The following is a 16367-nucleotide window of genomic DNA, read 5'->3' as shown; positions in this document are numbered from 1 at the left end:
CATTCCACATTCCATTCTACATTACTTTCCACAGTCCATTCTACAATCCATTCCACATTCCATTCTACATTCCATTCCACATTCCATTGTACATTCCATTCCACATTCCATTCCATTAAATTCCAATTTCTTCTCCATTCCATTCCATTCCACCTTCCACAGTGTTCCATTTCACATCCTATTCCATTCCATTCCACATTCCATTCCATTCCTTTCCATTCCATTTCACATTCCATTCCATTCCACTTTACATTTCATATATCATTCCATTCCATTCCACATTCCATTCCAGTCTTTTTCACAATGCATTCCACATTCCTTTCCATTCCATTTCACATTGCATTCCATTCCCTTCCACATTCCATTACAAATTGCAATCCATTCCATTCCACATTCCATTCCGTTCCATTCCACATTCCATTCGATTCCATTCCGTTGAATTAAACATTCTATTCCACGGTCCATTAAAAGTTAGTTTCCACGTTGCTTTAACCTCTCCATTCCACGTTAGATTTCACGATCCATTCCACGTTCCATTCTGTTCCATTCCACATTCCTTTCCACATTACATTCCATTGCATTCCACATTCCATTCCATTCTTTGCACATTCCATTCCATACATTTTCACATTCGATTCCATTCCAATTTCCATTCCATATTCCATTCCATTGCATTCCACATTCCATTCCATTCTTTTCCACATTCCATTCCATACATTTTCACATTCCATTACATTCCAATTTCCATTCCATTCCTTTTCGTATTCCATTCCATTCCACATTCCAGTCCAATCCATTCCATTGCACTACATTCCTTTCCACAGTCAATTCCATTCCATTCCATACCACACTCAATTCCATGCCATTTCAATTTCCCTTTCATTCCATTCCATTCCACATTCTGTTGCATTGCAGTCTACATTCCCTTACTTTCCATTCCACGTTCCATTCCATTCCATTCCACGTTCCATTCCACATTCAATTTCACATTCCATACCATACTCCATTCCATTCCACTACACATTCCATTCCACATTCCATTTCACTCCTTTCCACATTCCATTCCATTCCATTCCGCATTCCATTCTACATTCCAGTCCATTCCATTTGACACTCCATTCAATTCTTCTCCACATTCCATTTCACTTTCCACTCTACATTCCATTCAATTCGATTCCACATTCCACAAAATTCCATTCTTTCTTCCATTCCATTCCACATTCCATTCCATTCCTTTCCATCTCAGTCCAAATTCCATTCCATTTCATTCCACATTCCATTCTATTCCATTCCGCATTCCATTCCATTCCATTCCTTTCCATTCCACATTCAATTCCATTCCATTCCATTTCACATTCCATTCCATTCCATTCCACATTCCGTTGCGTATCATTCCACATTTCATTCCATTCGTTTCCATTCCATTGCATTCCACATTCCATTCCTTTTCATTCCATTCCACAATCCATTCCATTCCATTCCATTCCATTCCATTCCTGTTTCCATTCCACATTACTTTCCATTCCATTCCACATTCCATTCCATTCCATTTCAATTTCCATTTCATCCTATTCCATTCCATTCCACATTCAGTAGCATTCAATTCCATATTTCATTCCATTCCATACCACGTTCCATTCCATTACTTTACACGTTCCATTCCACATTCCATGCCAAATTCCATTCCACATTGCATTCCATTCCATTCCACATTCCATTCGATTCCCTGCCACATTACTTTCCACATTCCATTACATTCGATTCCCCATTCCACTCCATTCCATTCCACATTCCACTCCACATTCCACTTCATTCCATTTCACTTTCCATTCCATTTTCCATTCCACATTCTATTCCACATACCATTTCATGACATTCCGCATTCCACTCCATTCCGTTCCATTCCACATTCCAATCAATTTCATTCCATTCCATATTGCATTCTACATTCCATTCCACATTCCATTCCACGTTCCATTCCACATTCCATTCCACGTTGCATTCCATTCCATTCCATATTCCATTCCACACTCCATTTCATTTTCCATTCCACGTTCCATTCCACGTTCCATTCCACATTCCGTTCCACGTTCCATTCCACTTTCCATTAAATTCCTTTCCACATTATATTCCACATTCCTTCACCTTTCATTCCTCTTTCATTCCACATTCCATTCCATTCCATTCCACATTGCATTCCATTCAATATTCCATTCCATTCCTTTCCATTCCACATTCCATTCCATTCCTTTCCACATTCCATTCCATTCCATTCCATTCCACTTTCCATTGCATTCCATTCCACATTCCATTCCATTCATTTCCATTGCATTAAATTCCAAATCCCATTCCATTCCTAACCATTCCGTAATCCATTCCTTTCCATTCCACATTTCATTCCATTCCTTTCCACTTTCCATTCCACATTCCTTTCCATTCCAGAACACATTCCATTCCATTCCATTCCAAATTAGATTGAAATCCTTTCCAAATTCCATTCCATTCCATTTCACGTTCCATTCCATTCCATTCCAGTCCACATTTCATTCTATTATATTCCAAATTCCTTTCCATTCCATTCCACTTTCCATTCCACGATCCATTCCACATTCCATTTTACAATGCATTCCACATTCAATTCCATTCCATTCCACTTTCCATTCCACATTCCATTTTGCAAAGCATTTCACATTCCATTCCATTCCTTCCATTTCACATTCCACTCCACTCCATTCCATTCCACTTTCCATTCCTTTCCATTCCACTTTCCATTCCGTTTCATTTCAAATTATTTTCCACTTTCCATTCCAATCCATTCCACATTCCATTCCCAATTCCATTCCACATTCCATTATATTTCTTTCCACGTTCCATTCCACATTCCATTCCATACCATTCCACTTTCCCTTTCATTCCATTCAACATTCCATTACGCATTACTTTAAATTCCATTCCACGTTCCTCTCCATTCCGTATTCCGTTCCATTACATTCCATTGCACATTCCATTGCATTCCATTAAATTCAACTTTCCATTCAACATTCCATTCCATGCCATTACACATTCCATTCCATTCCATTCCACAGTCCATTCCATTCCATTGTAGTCCATATTTCATTCCATTCCACTCCACATTCCATTCCTTTCCATTCCACATTCCATTCCATTCCATTACACATTCAATTCCACTCCATTCCATTCCACATTCCATTCCGTTCCAATGCATTCCAAATTCCATTCCATTGCATTCCACTTTCCATTCCATTCCATTCCACATTCCACTCCATTCTGTTTCACATTCCATTCCACATTCCATTCCATTCTGTTTCACATTCCATTCCTTCCCTTTCCACATTCCATTCCACATTCCATTTCACATTAATTTCCATTTCATTCCAAGATCCATTCCACTTTCCATTCCGTTGCATTCTACATTTCTTTCCATTCCATTCCACATTCCATGCCTTTCCAGTTCACATTCCGTTCCACATTCGCATCCATTCCATTAAACAATCCATTCCTTCCCCTTCCACTTTCCATTCCACATTCCATTTAAATCCATTCCATTCCATTCCATATTCCTTTCCCTTCCAGTCCACATTCCATTCCACAATCTAATCCGTTCCATTCCACATTCCATTCCATTCCATTCCACTTTCCCTTCTACATTTCATTCCATTCCATTACACTTTCCATTGTAGGCCACATTCCGTTTCTTTCCAATACATTCCACATTGCATTCCTTTTCATTCCACATTCCATTACATTCGTTTCCACATTCCTTTCCATTGCATTCCAATCCACATTCCATTCCATTCCATTCCATATTACATTCCATTCCATTCCATTCCATATTCTTTTCTATTCCCTTCCACATTCCATTCCATTCCATTCCACATTCGATTACGTTCCACGTTATATTCCAGAATCCATTCCACGATCCACTCTACTTTCCAGACCTTTCCATGCCACATTGCATTCTACGTTCCATTCCATTCAGTTCCACATTCCATTACACATTCCATTACACATTCCATTCCATTTCACGTCCCATTACACATTCCATTCGACTTTCCATCCCACATTCTATTCCATTCCATTCTACGTTCCATTACACATTCCATTGCATTCCATTGCAAACCTCATTCAATTCCATTCCATTACACATTCCATTCCACATTCCTTTCTATTCCATTCCACATTGCATTCCATTCCATTCCACATTCCATTCCATTCCATTCCACATTCAGTTCCATTCCATTCCACATTCCATTCCACATTCCATTCCATTCAATTCCACATTTCATTCCACATTCTATTCCTTTCCATTCCGCATTGCATTCCATTCCATTCCATTCCACATTCCATTCCATTCCCTTCCCTTCGACATTCCATTCCACATTTCATTCCACTGCAATCCACATTCCATTCCACTGCATTCTAAATTCCATTCCTTTCCACTCCCCATACCATTCTACATTTCATTTCATTCCATTCCACAATCCATTCCATTGCATTCCACATTCCATTCCACTCCATTCCACATTCCATTCCTTCCCAATCCACATTCCATTCCCCATTCCATGCCACAATCCATTCCATTCCATTCCACGTCCCATTCCTTACCATTCCACATTCCATTCCTTACCAGTCCAGATAATATTCCATATTCCATTCCATTCCATTCCACAATCCATTCCATTCCATTCCACATTCCATTCCACATTCCATTCCATTCCATTCCATTACACATTCCATTCCTTTCCTGTCCACATTCCAATCCACTTTCCTTTCCATTCCACATTCCTTTCCCTTCCAGTCCACATTCCATTCCACATTCCTTTCCTTTCCATTTCATTACATTCCACATTCCATTCCATTCCATCCAATTCCATTTTCCATTCCATTTCATTCAACTTTCCATTGTGTTACATTCTACTTTTCTTTCCATTCCATTGCACTTTCCATTAAATACCATTCCACCTTCCATTAAATACCATTCCAGTTTCCATTACATTACATTCCACCTTCCATTCCATTCATTTCCATTCTATTCCATTCGACATTCCATTCCATTCCTTTCCATTCCGCAATCCATTCCATTCCATTCCATTCCACATTCAATTCCATTCCATTCCACTTTCCATTCCACTTTCCTTTCCATTCCATTCCAGATTCCTTTCCATTCCATTCCAAAATTGAATTGAATTCCATTCCACATTTCATTGCATTTCACGTTCCATTCCATTCCATTCCATTCCAGTTCACGTTCTCTTCCACTACATTCCGCATTCCATTCCATTCCATTCCACGTTCCTTTCCACATTGCATTCCACGTTCTATTCCACCTTCCATTCCAGTCGATTTCACGTTCTATTCCACATTCCAGTCCATTCCATTCCACATTTCATTCCGTCTCATTCCACATTCCATTCCACATTCCATTCCATTCAATTTCACGTTGCAATCCAAATTACATTCCACAATACAATCCACATTCAATTCCATTCCACATTCCATTCCACGATCCATTCCATATTCCAATCCATTACACTTTCTATTCCACATTCTATTGCACGTTCCATTCCACTTTCCATTCCATTCCATTCCACAATACGTTCCATTCCATGTTTCATTCCACATTCCATTCCACTTTCGATTCCATTAAAAGTTCCTTTCCACAATCCATTCCACAATCCATTTCACATTCCATTCCATTCCATTTAACGTTGAATTCAAGATTCCATTCCATTACATTCCACATTCCATTCCATTTCATTCCACATTCCATTCCACATTCCATTCCTTTTCTTTCCACATTCCATTCCACATTCCATTGCATTCCATTCCACATTCCATACCACATTCAATTCCACAATCCGTGCCACATTCCATTCCATTCCACGATCCATTCCACTTTCCATTCCGCAGTTCATTCCATTCCACGTTCCCTTCCACATTCCATTCTACATTCCATTCCACATTCCACTCGGTGAGATTCCACGTTCCATTCCACATTGCTATCCATTCCATTCCAAATTCCTTTCGATCCCCTTCGACATTCCATTCCACCTTCCATTCCATTCCATTACTCTTTCCATTCCAAATTACATTCCACAATTCATTCCACATTCTATTCCATTCCAAGTTACTTTCCACAATCCATTCCACATTCCACTTCATTCCACGTTTCATTCTACTTTGCATTCCACGTTCCATTCCATATTCCATTCCATTCCATTCCATTCCAATTTCCATTCCATTCCATGTTCCATTAAACATTCTATTCCATATTCCATTCCACTTTCCATGTGACATTCCAATCCATTCCATTCCATGTTGAATTCCACTTTCCATTCCATTCCACAATCCATTCTATTTGATTCCACATTCCATTAGGAATTCCATTCCTTTCCATTTCACTTTCAATTCCACATTCCATTCCTTTCCATTCCAAGTTCCATTCCATTCCATTCCCCTTTCCATTCCACATTGCATTCCGTTCCATTCCACATTCCGTTCCACATTCCTTTCCGTTGCATTCCGCATTCTATTATGCATTCCATTCCATTCCATTCCACATTCCTTTCCACTTTAATTTCCATTCCATTCCGCATTTTATTCAAAATTCCTTTCCACCTTAATTTCCATTCCATTCCGCATTCTATTCCAAATTCCATTCTATTCCATTGCCTCTTCCGATCTACATTCCATTGCATTCCATTACACATTCCATTCCATTACATTCCGCATTGCATTCCAAATTCCATTCCATTCCATTCCGCACTCCATTCTTCATTCCATTCCAATCCATTCGACATTGCATTCCACTGCATTCCACATTCAATTCCACTCCATTCCACTTTCCATTAAACATTCCATTCCACTCCATTCCATTTCACATTCCATTCCATTCCATTCCACATTCCATTCTACATTCCATTACATTGCATTCCACTTTCCATTTCACATTCCTTTACATTCTATTTCACATTCCTTTCCACTTTTTTCCATTCCAGATTCCATTCCATTCAATTCCACCTTAAATTCCATTCCATTCCATATAGCATTGCATTCAATTCCATTACATAATCCTTTCCACATTCCATTCCTTTGCACGTTCCATTCCACATTCCATTCCACATAACATTCCACGTTCCATTAAACATTCCATTCCACAGTCCATTCCACATTACAATCCATTCCATTCTACATTTCGTTCCACATTCCATTTCATTCCATTCCATTCCACATTGAATTACAATCCATTGCATATTCCATTTCATTGAATTCCATATTCCATTCCATTCCAAGTTCCATTCGTGTTTCCATTTCACGTTCCATTCCACACTCCATTCCATTATATTCCACGTTCCATTTCACATTCCTTTCGACATTCCAACCCATTACACGTTCCATTCCACATTCCATTCTACGTTAAATTCAACATTCCATTCCATTCCAATACACGTTCTTTTCCACACTCCATTCCATTCAATTCCGCATTCCATTTCATTCCATTCTAAGTTTCATTACACATTCCATTACATTCCTTTCCACATTCCACTCCATTAAATTCCATTCCATTCCACATTCCATTCATTTTCATTCCACATTCCATTGCATTCCATTCCAAATCCCGTTCCATTCCTCTCCACATTCCATTCCCCATTCCATTCCACATTGCATTCCACGTTCCATTACACATTCCATTCCACATTCCATTCCACTCCACATTCCATTCCACATTCCATTCAATTCCTCTCCTTTCCATTCCAATTGCAATTCAACATTCCATTCCATTCCAATAAATTCCATTCCACATCCCATTCCATGCCACTCTATTCCATTCCATTCCACTCTATTCCTTTCCATATTCCATTCCACTTTCCATTCCTTTCCATTCCAGATTCCATTCCACATTATATTGCATTCCGTTTCACATTCCATTCAATCCCATTCCATGTTCCATTCCATTCCATTCCACATTCCATTCCACATTACATTACATTTCTTTCCACATTCCATTCGATATTGCATTCCAATTTCCATTCTACATACCATACCATTCCTTTCTCATACCATTCCAGATTCCATTCAATTCCATTCCACATTCCATTCCATGTTCAATTCCACATTCCTTCCCACATACCATTCAATTACATTACACATTCCATTCCACATTCCATTCCACCTTCCATACCACATTCCATTCCATTCCATTCCACATTCCATACCACATACCATTCCATTCCATTAGACAATCCATTCCATTCCATTGCAATTTCCATTCCACATTCCATTCAATACCCTTACCCATTCCATTCCATTCCACATTCCATGCCACAATCCATTCCATTCCTTTACACATTCCACTCCACATTCCATTCCAGTCCATTCCACGTTGCATTTCATGCCATTCCACATTCCATTCCATTAAATTCCACATTGCATTCTCTTCCACTTTCCATTCCATTCCAGTCCATTGCATTCCACTTTCCATTACAGATTCCGTTCCATTCCATTCCACATTCCATACCCTTCCATTCCCTTCCACCTTCCATTACATTCCATTCCACATTCAATTCCATATTCCATTCCATTCCACATTGAATTAAATTCCATTCCGCATTCCATTGCATTCCATTCCATATTCCATTCCATTCCATCCCACACTGCATTCTCTTATATTCCAAATTTGATTCCATTCCATTCCACATTCCATTCCATTCTTTTCCATTCCTTTCCACTTTTCATTCCATTCCATTTCACATTCCATTCCATTCCATTTCACATTACATTCAATTCCATTCCACATTCCATTCCATTCCATTCCGCTTTCAATTCCATTGAATTCCAATTTCAATTCCATTACATTCCACAATCCATTCCATTGCTTTGCACGTTCTGTTCCATTCCATTCCAAGTTGCATTCCCTTCCATTTCCGGTTACATTCCATTCCATTCCATGTACCATTCTAATCCATTTCACGTTCCATTTCACATTCCCTTCCATTAAATTCCACATTCCTTTCCATTCCACTGCTTTCTACTTTGCATTCTATTCCACTCCACATTGCATTCCATTCCATTCCTTTCCACATTCCATTCAACTTTCCATTCCATTCCACTACACATTCCATTGCATTCCATTCCACGTTCCATTTATCTTACCTTTCAACATTCCATTCCATTCCATTCCACATTCCTTTCTGCATTCCTTCCCATTCCATTCCACATTCCAGTACACATTCCATTCCATCCCATTCAACATTCCATTCCAATCTACGTTCCATTCCACTTACCATTCCACATTCGAATCCACTTCATTCCACATTCCGTTCCATTGCGTTACATTCCGCATTCCATTCCATTCGACATTCCATTCCACATTTCATTCCACATTCCATTCAATTCCTTTCGACATTTCATTCCACATTCCATTCAATTCCATTCCACATTCCTTTCCATTCCACATTGCATTCCACATTCTATTCCAGATTCCATTCCACATTCCATTCCATTCCATTCCACATTCCTTTCTACATTCCACTCCACATTCCATTCCATTTCACATTCCATTCCAGATTTCATTCCACACTGCATTCAATTCCATTCCATATTCCATTCTATTCCACATTGCATTCCGCATTCCATTCCTCATTTCCTTCCATTGCATTCCACATTCCATTCCATTCCCCATACCATTCCGCATTCCATTCCACATTCCATTCCATTCCATTCCACAGTCCATTCCATTCCGTTTCACGTTCCATTCCTCATTACATTCCACATTCCAGTCCATTCAATTTTATTCCATTCCATTCAATTCCATATTCCATTCCATTTCATTACGTTCCATTCCACTTTACCTTCCATTCCATTTCACTTTCCATACCCTTCCATTCCACGTTACTTTCCACATTCCATTCCACGTTACATTCCACGTTCCATTCCACGTTCCATTCCACATTCCATTCCATTCCATTCCACATTCCATTCTATTCCATTCCATTCCACATTCCATTCCATTCCTTTGCAGATTCCGTTCCTTTCCATTCCACATTATATTCCATTCCACGTTCAATTCCATTCCCCATTCCATTCCAGATTCCTTTGGATTCCATTCAATTCCACTTTCCATTCCAATCCAGTCCTCATTCCATTCCATTGCATTTTCCGTTCCACATTCCATTCCACATTTCATTGCATTCCATTCCAATCCACATTCCATTCCATTCCATTTCACATACCATTCCATTCCATTGCATTCCCTTCCATTCCACATTTCATTTCATTCCATTCTACATTTCATTCCACGTTCCATTCCACATTCTATTCCACATTGCATTTCATGCCATTCCACATTCCATTCCATTCCTTTTCATTGCATTCCACTTTCCACTACAGATTCCTTTCCATTCTATTCCACATTTCATTCCCTTCCATTGCATTTCACATTCCATTCCATTCCATTCCTCATTCCATTCCACATTCCATTCCATTCCATCCCACACTGTATTCTATTCCATTCCAAATTCCATTCCATTCCATTCCACATTCCGTTCCATTCCATTCCACTTTCCAGTCCCTTCCATTTCATATTCCATTCCATTCATACTACAGTGCATTCCACATTCCATTCTATTCCATTCCACATTCCACATTCCATTCCCTTCCTTTCTACATTCCATTCCACATTCCGTTCCATTCCATTCTTCATTCCATTCCATTCTAATCCACATTGGTTTCCACTCCATTTCAGACTCCATTCCATTCCATTCCACTCCATTCCATTCCACTCCATTCCATTCCATTCCGCATTCCATTCCATTCCATTCCACATTCCATTCAACGTTCCATTCCACCTTGCATTCCATGTTCCATTCCACATTCCACTCCCCGTTCCTTTCCACGTTTCTTTCAAATTTCATTCCACTTTCCATTCCTCAGTCCATTCCACATTCAATTCCACATTGTATTCCATTCCATTCCACATTCCATTCCCTACCATACCACATTCCATTCCCTTCCATAACACATTCCATTCCATTCCACATTCCATTCCACATTCCAGTCCATTCCACATTCCATTCCCTTCCATTCCACTTTCCATTCCACATTCCATTCCACGTTCCACTGCACGTTCCATTCCACGTTCCATTGCACGTTCCATTAAACGTTCCATTACTTTCCATTCAATCTTCCATTCCACATACCATTCCATTCCACTCCACCTTCTATTCCACACTCCATTCCACTCCACGTTCCATTGCACTTTCCATTCCACGTTACATTCCACGTTTCAATCCATTACATTCCACGTTCCATTCCACATTACTTTCCATTCCATTCCTCTTTGCACTCCATTACACTCCACCTTCCATTCCAATCCATTCCACATTCAAATCCATTCAACACTCAATTCCACTCCACATTTCTTTCCATTACATTCCAATCCATTCCACATCCTATTCCATGCCATTCCACATTGCATTACAATCCATTTCACATTCCATTCCATTCCATTTCATTCAACATTTCATTCTATTCCATTCCACATTCCATTCCACATTCCATAGCATTCCATTCCACATTCCATTGCATTGCATTCCACATTCCATTCCATTTCATTCTATTCCATTCCAGATTCCATTCCACATTCCTTTCCCTTCCATTCCACGTTCTGTTCCACATTTCATTCCATTCTATTGCACGTTCCATTACACATTCCTTTCCACATTCCATTCTTTTCCATTCCATTCCATTCAACATTCCATTCCATTGCAATCCATAACGCATTCCACTTTCCATTCCATTTCATTTCACGTTCTGTTCCATTCCACGTTCCATTCACTTTCCATTCCATGTTTCATTCCACGTTCCATTCCATTCCATTCCACCTTCCATTCCTCATTCCTTTCCACGTTCCTATCCGTTCCATTCCACCTTCCATTCCACATTCCAATCCATTCCTTTCTACATTCCCTTCCATCCCATTCCACATTCCATTCCACGTTCCATTCCACACCATTCTGCGTTACATTTCATTTGACATTCCATTCCATTCCATCCCACTTTCCATTCCATTCCACTTTCCACTCCATTTGATTCCAAGTTCTATTCCACGTTCCACTCCACCTTCCATTCCAAGTTCCATTCCACGTTCTATTTCATTCCATTACACGTGCCATTCCTCATTCCATTCCACATTCTATTCCCTTCCATTCCACATTCCATTCCCCATTCCATTCCGCGATCCATTCCATTCCATTACTCACTTCATTCCATTCCGTTCCACATTCCATTAGTCATTCCATTTCACTTCATTCCACATTCCATTCCATTCCATTCCACATTCAAATCCCTTCCATTCGTTTCCATTCCACGTCCCATTCCATAATCCATTCAACATTCCATTCCAATTTCCATTCCATTACATTCCACATTCCATTCCATTCCATTCCATGTTCCTTTGCACATTCCACTTCACATTCCTTTCCATTCCATTCCACATTCCATTCCATTCCAAGAAACTTTCCATTCCATTCCATTCCACATTCCATTCCATTCCATTAAACACTCCATTCCAGTCCATTGCATTCCGCATTCCATTCTATTCCATTCCATTCCACATTCCATTCCATTCCTTTCCGTTCCTTTCCACATTCCTTTGGCTTCCATTCCATTCCATTCCACTTCCCATTCCACAATCCATTCCACATTCCAATCCATTCCATTCCATTCCACGTTCCTTTCCACGTTCCATTTCACATTCCATTCCATTCCATTCCACATTCCATTCCATTCCAATAAACTTTCCATTTGGTTCCATTCCTTTCCATTGCATTCCACATTCCATTCCATTCCATTCCATTCCATTCCACATTCCATTCCACATTTCATTCCATTCCATTCCACATTCTATTCCATTCCACAATCCATTCCACGCTCCTTTCCACTTTATTCCACATTCCATTAAATTCCACGTTGTATTCAAGTCCATTCCACGTTCCATTCCACGTTCCATTCCACTTTCCATTCCAACTTCCTTTCCATTCTTTCCACTTTATATTCCTCATTCCACTCCACATTCCATTCCATTTAATTCCACATTCCATTCCATATTCCTTTCCACATTCCATTCCACGTTCCATTCCACATTCCATTCAATTCCTATTCATTGCATTCTACATTCCATTCCAAATTATATTCCATTCCATTCCATTGCACATACCATTCCACATTCCATTTAATTCCATTCCACTTTCCATTAAATTCCATTCCACATTCCATTCCATTCCATCCACATTTCATTCCATTCCATTCCACATTCCATTACAGATTCCATTCCACATTCCACACCATTCCATTCCTCATTTCATACCATTTCCTTCAACATTCCATTGCATTCCATTCCATTCCACATTCTATTCCTTTCCAGTCCGAAATGAATTCCATTCCATTCCATTCCATTCCACTTTCCTTTCCTTTTCGTTCCACATTCTATTCCACATTCCGTTCCATTCCATTCCACACTTCATTCCACTCAATTCCACATTCAATTCCATTCAATTCCACTTTCCATTGTATTCCATTCCAATGAGGTCCACATTCCATTCCACATTCTATTCCACTCCATACAAGTCCATATTCCATTCCATTCCATTCCATACCACATTCAATTCCATTCCATGTTCCATTCCTCATTCCATTCCATTCAATTCCACATTCCATTCCCTCCCATTCCACATTCCCTTCCACATTCCATTCCACGTTGTTTTCCACGTTCCATTCCACCTTCCATTCCACTTTCCTTTCCATTCCACTCCACTTTCCAATCCTCGTTCCATTTCACTTTCCATTCCTCATTCCACTCCATTAAATTCTACATTCCATTCCACATTACATTCCATTCCTTTACACATTCCATTACACTTTACATTTCATTCTGTTCCACATTCCATTCCCTTCCATTCCACTTTCCATTCCACGATCCATTCCACGTTCCACTCCACGTTGCATTCCACATTCCGTTCCACGTTCCATTCCAGGTTCCATTCCATTCCATTACACGTTCTTTTCGCATTTCACTCCACTCCATTCCACGTTCCATTCCACATTCCATTGCATTTCATTCTATGTTCCATTCCATTCCATTCCACATTCCATTCCATTCCACATTCCATTCCATTCCATATTCCATTCCATTCCATATTCCATTCCATTCCATATTCCATTCCATTCCATTCTACATTCCAATCCACCTTTCCATCCGTTCCATTCCACATACGATTCCATTCCATTCCACATTCCATTCCACTCCATTCCACATTCGATTCTATTCCATTCCACATTCCATTACACATTGCATTCCACATTCCATTCCATTCCATTCCACCTTCCATTAAATTCCATTCCACATTCCATTCAATTCCATTTCACATTCCATTCCATTCCATTACACATTGCATTCCATTATATTCAACAATCCATTCAATTCCATTGCATTTCAATGCACATTCCATTCCACATGCCATTCCATTCCATTCAACATTCCATTCCACTTTCCATTCCATTACATTCCACATCCCCTTCCATTCCATTCCATGTTCCATTCCATTCCATTCCATTCCACATTTGATTGCATTCCATTTAATATTCCTTTCCACCCTCCATTCCATTCCATTCCACATTCCATTCGATTCCATTACACATTCCATTCCATGTTCCATTCCACATTCCCTTCAAGTCCTTTCAAAATTCCATTCCATTCCATTCCACATTCCAGTCCTTTCCATTCCACATTCCATTCCATTCCATTCCGCATTCCGTTAGTTTCCACATTTTATTCCATTCCATTCCAAATTCCATTCCATTCCATTCCAATTTCGTTCCATTCTACATTCCATTCCATTCCATTCCAGTCCACATTCCGTTCCATTTCACAATCCAATCCATTGCATACCATTCCATTCCACATTCCACTCCATTCCATTCCACATTCCATTCCTTTCCATTCCACGTTCCTTTCCACTTTCCATTCCATTCCATTCCATTCCATTCCACATTCCATTCCATTGCTTTCCACATAACATTCCATTCCATTGCGTTCCACATTCCATTCCATTCCATTCCATTACAGCTTCCATTCCACTCCATTCCACTTTCCATTCCATATTCCATGCCATTCCATTACATTCCACATTCCATTCCATACTCCATGCCTTTCGATTCCATTCCACATTCAATTCCACATTCAATTTCACGTTCCTTTCCACCTTCCATTCCATTTCATTCCACATTTCATTCCATTCCATTCCTCCTTCCATTCCACGTTCCATTCCATATTGTATTCCACATTCCTTTCCATTCCATTCCATACCACATTCCATTCCATTCCATTCCATTCCAAATTTCGTTCCATTCCATTCCACTCCATTCCACATTCCATTACTTTCCATTGCATTCCAGGTTCCATTCCATTCGCTTCCACATTCCACTCCACATTCCTTTCCATTCCACATTGCATTGCATATTCCGTTCCATTCCATTCCACATTCTATTCCATACCATTCAGCATTGCATTCCACATTCCTTTCCATTCCATTACACTTTCCATTCCATTCCATTACACATTCCATTGCATCCCATTCCACATTTCTTTCCATTCCATCTGACATTCCATTCAATTCCATTGCATTCCAAATTCCATTCCACTCCATTCCACAATCCTTTCAGTTCGATTGCATTCCATTCCACATTCCATTCCATATTCCTTTCCACAATCCATTCCACATTCCATTCCGTTATATTCCCATTCAATTCCATTCCATTCTTTTCCACATTCCATTCAATTCCATTCCACATTCCATTCCATTCCATTCCACATTCCATTCCACATTCCATTCCGTCTTCCATTCCATTCTATTCCACCTTCCATTCAGTTCCATTCCATTGCATTGTACATTCCATTCCATTCCACTGCATTCCACATTACGTTCCATTGCATTCCACATTCCATTCCATTCCATTCCACATTCCACTCCACATTCCAATCCTTTCCATTCCATATTCCATTCCGTTCAACATTCCATTTCATTCCATATTCCATTCCATTCCACATTCCATTCCATTCAATTCCACATTCCATTCCATTCAATTCCACATTCCATTCTATTTCCATTTCACATTCCATTCTATTCCATTTATTTCTACATTCCCTTCCATTTAATTCCACATTCCATTCCATAAGTTTCCATTCCATTCCACATTTCTTTACACATTCCATTCCATTCCATTCCACATTCCATTCCTTTCCTTTCCAAATTCCATTCCAATCCATTCCATTCCATTCCACTCCACAT

This window comes from Pongo pygmaeus, chromosome 14 (genome assembly GCF_028885625.2).
Source record: "Pongo pygmaeus isolate AG05252 chromosome 14, NHGRI_mPonPyg2-v2.0_pri, whole genome shotgun sequence".
NCBI lineage: Eukaryota > Metazoa > Chordata > Mammalia > Primates > Hominidae > Pongo > Pongo pygmaeus.
The sequence above is the reverse complement of the archived record's forward strand: the minus strand, read 5'-3'. Positions refer to the sequence as shown.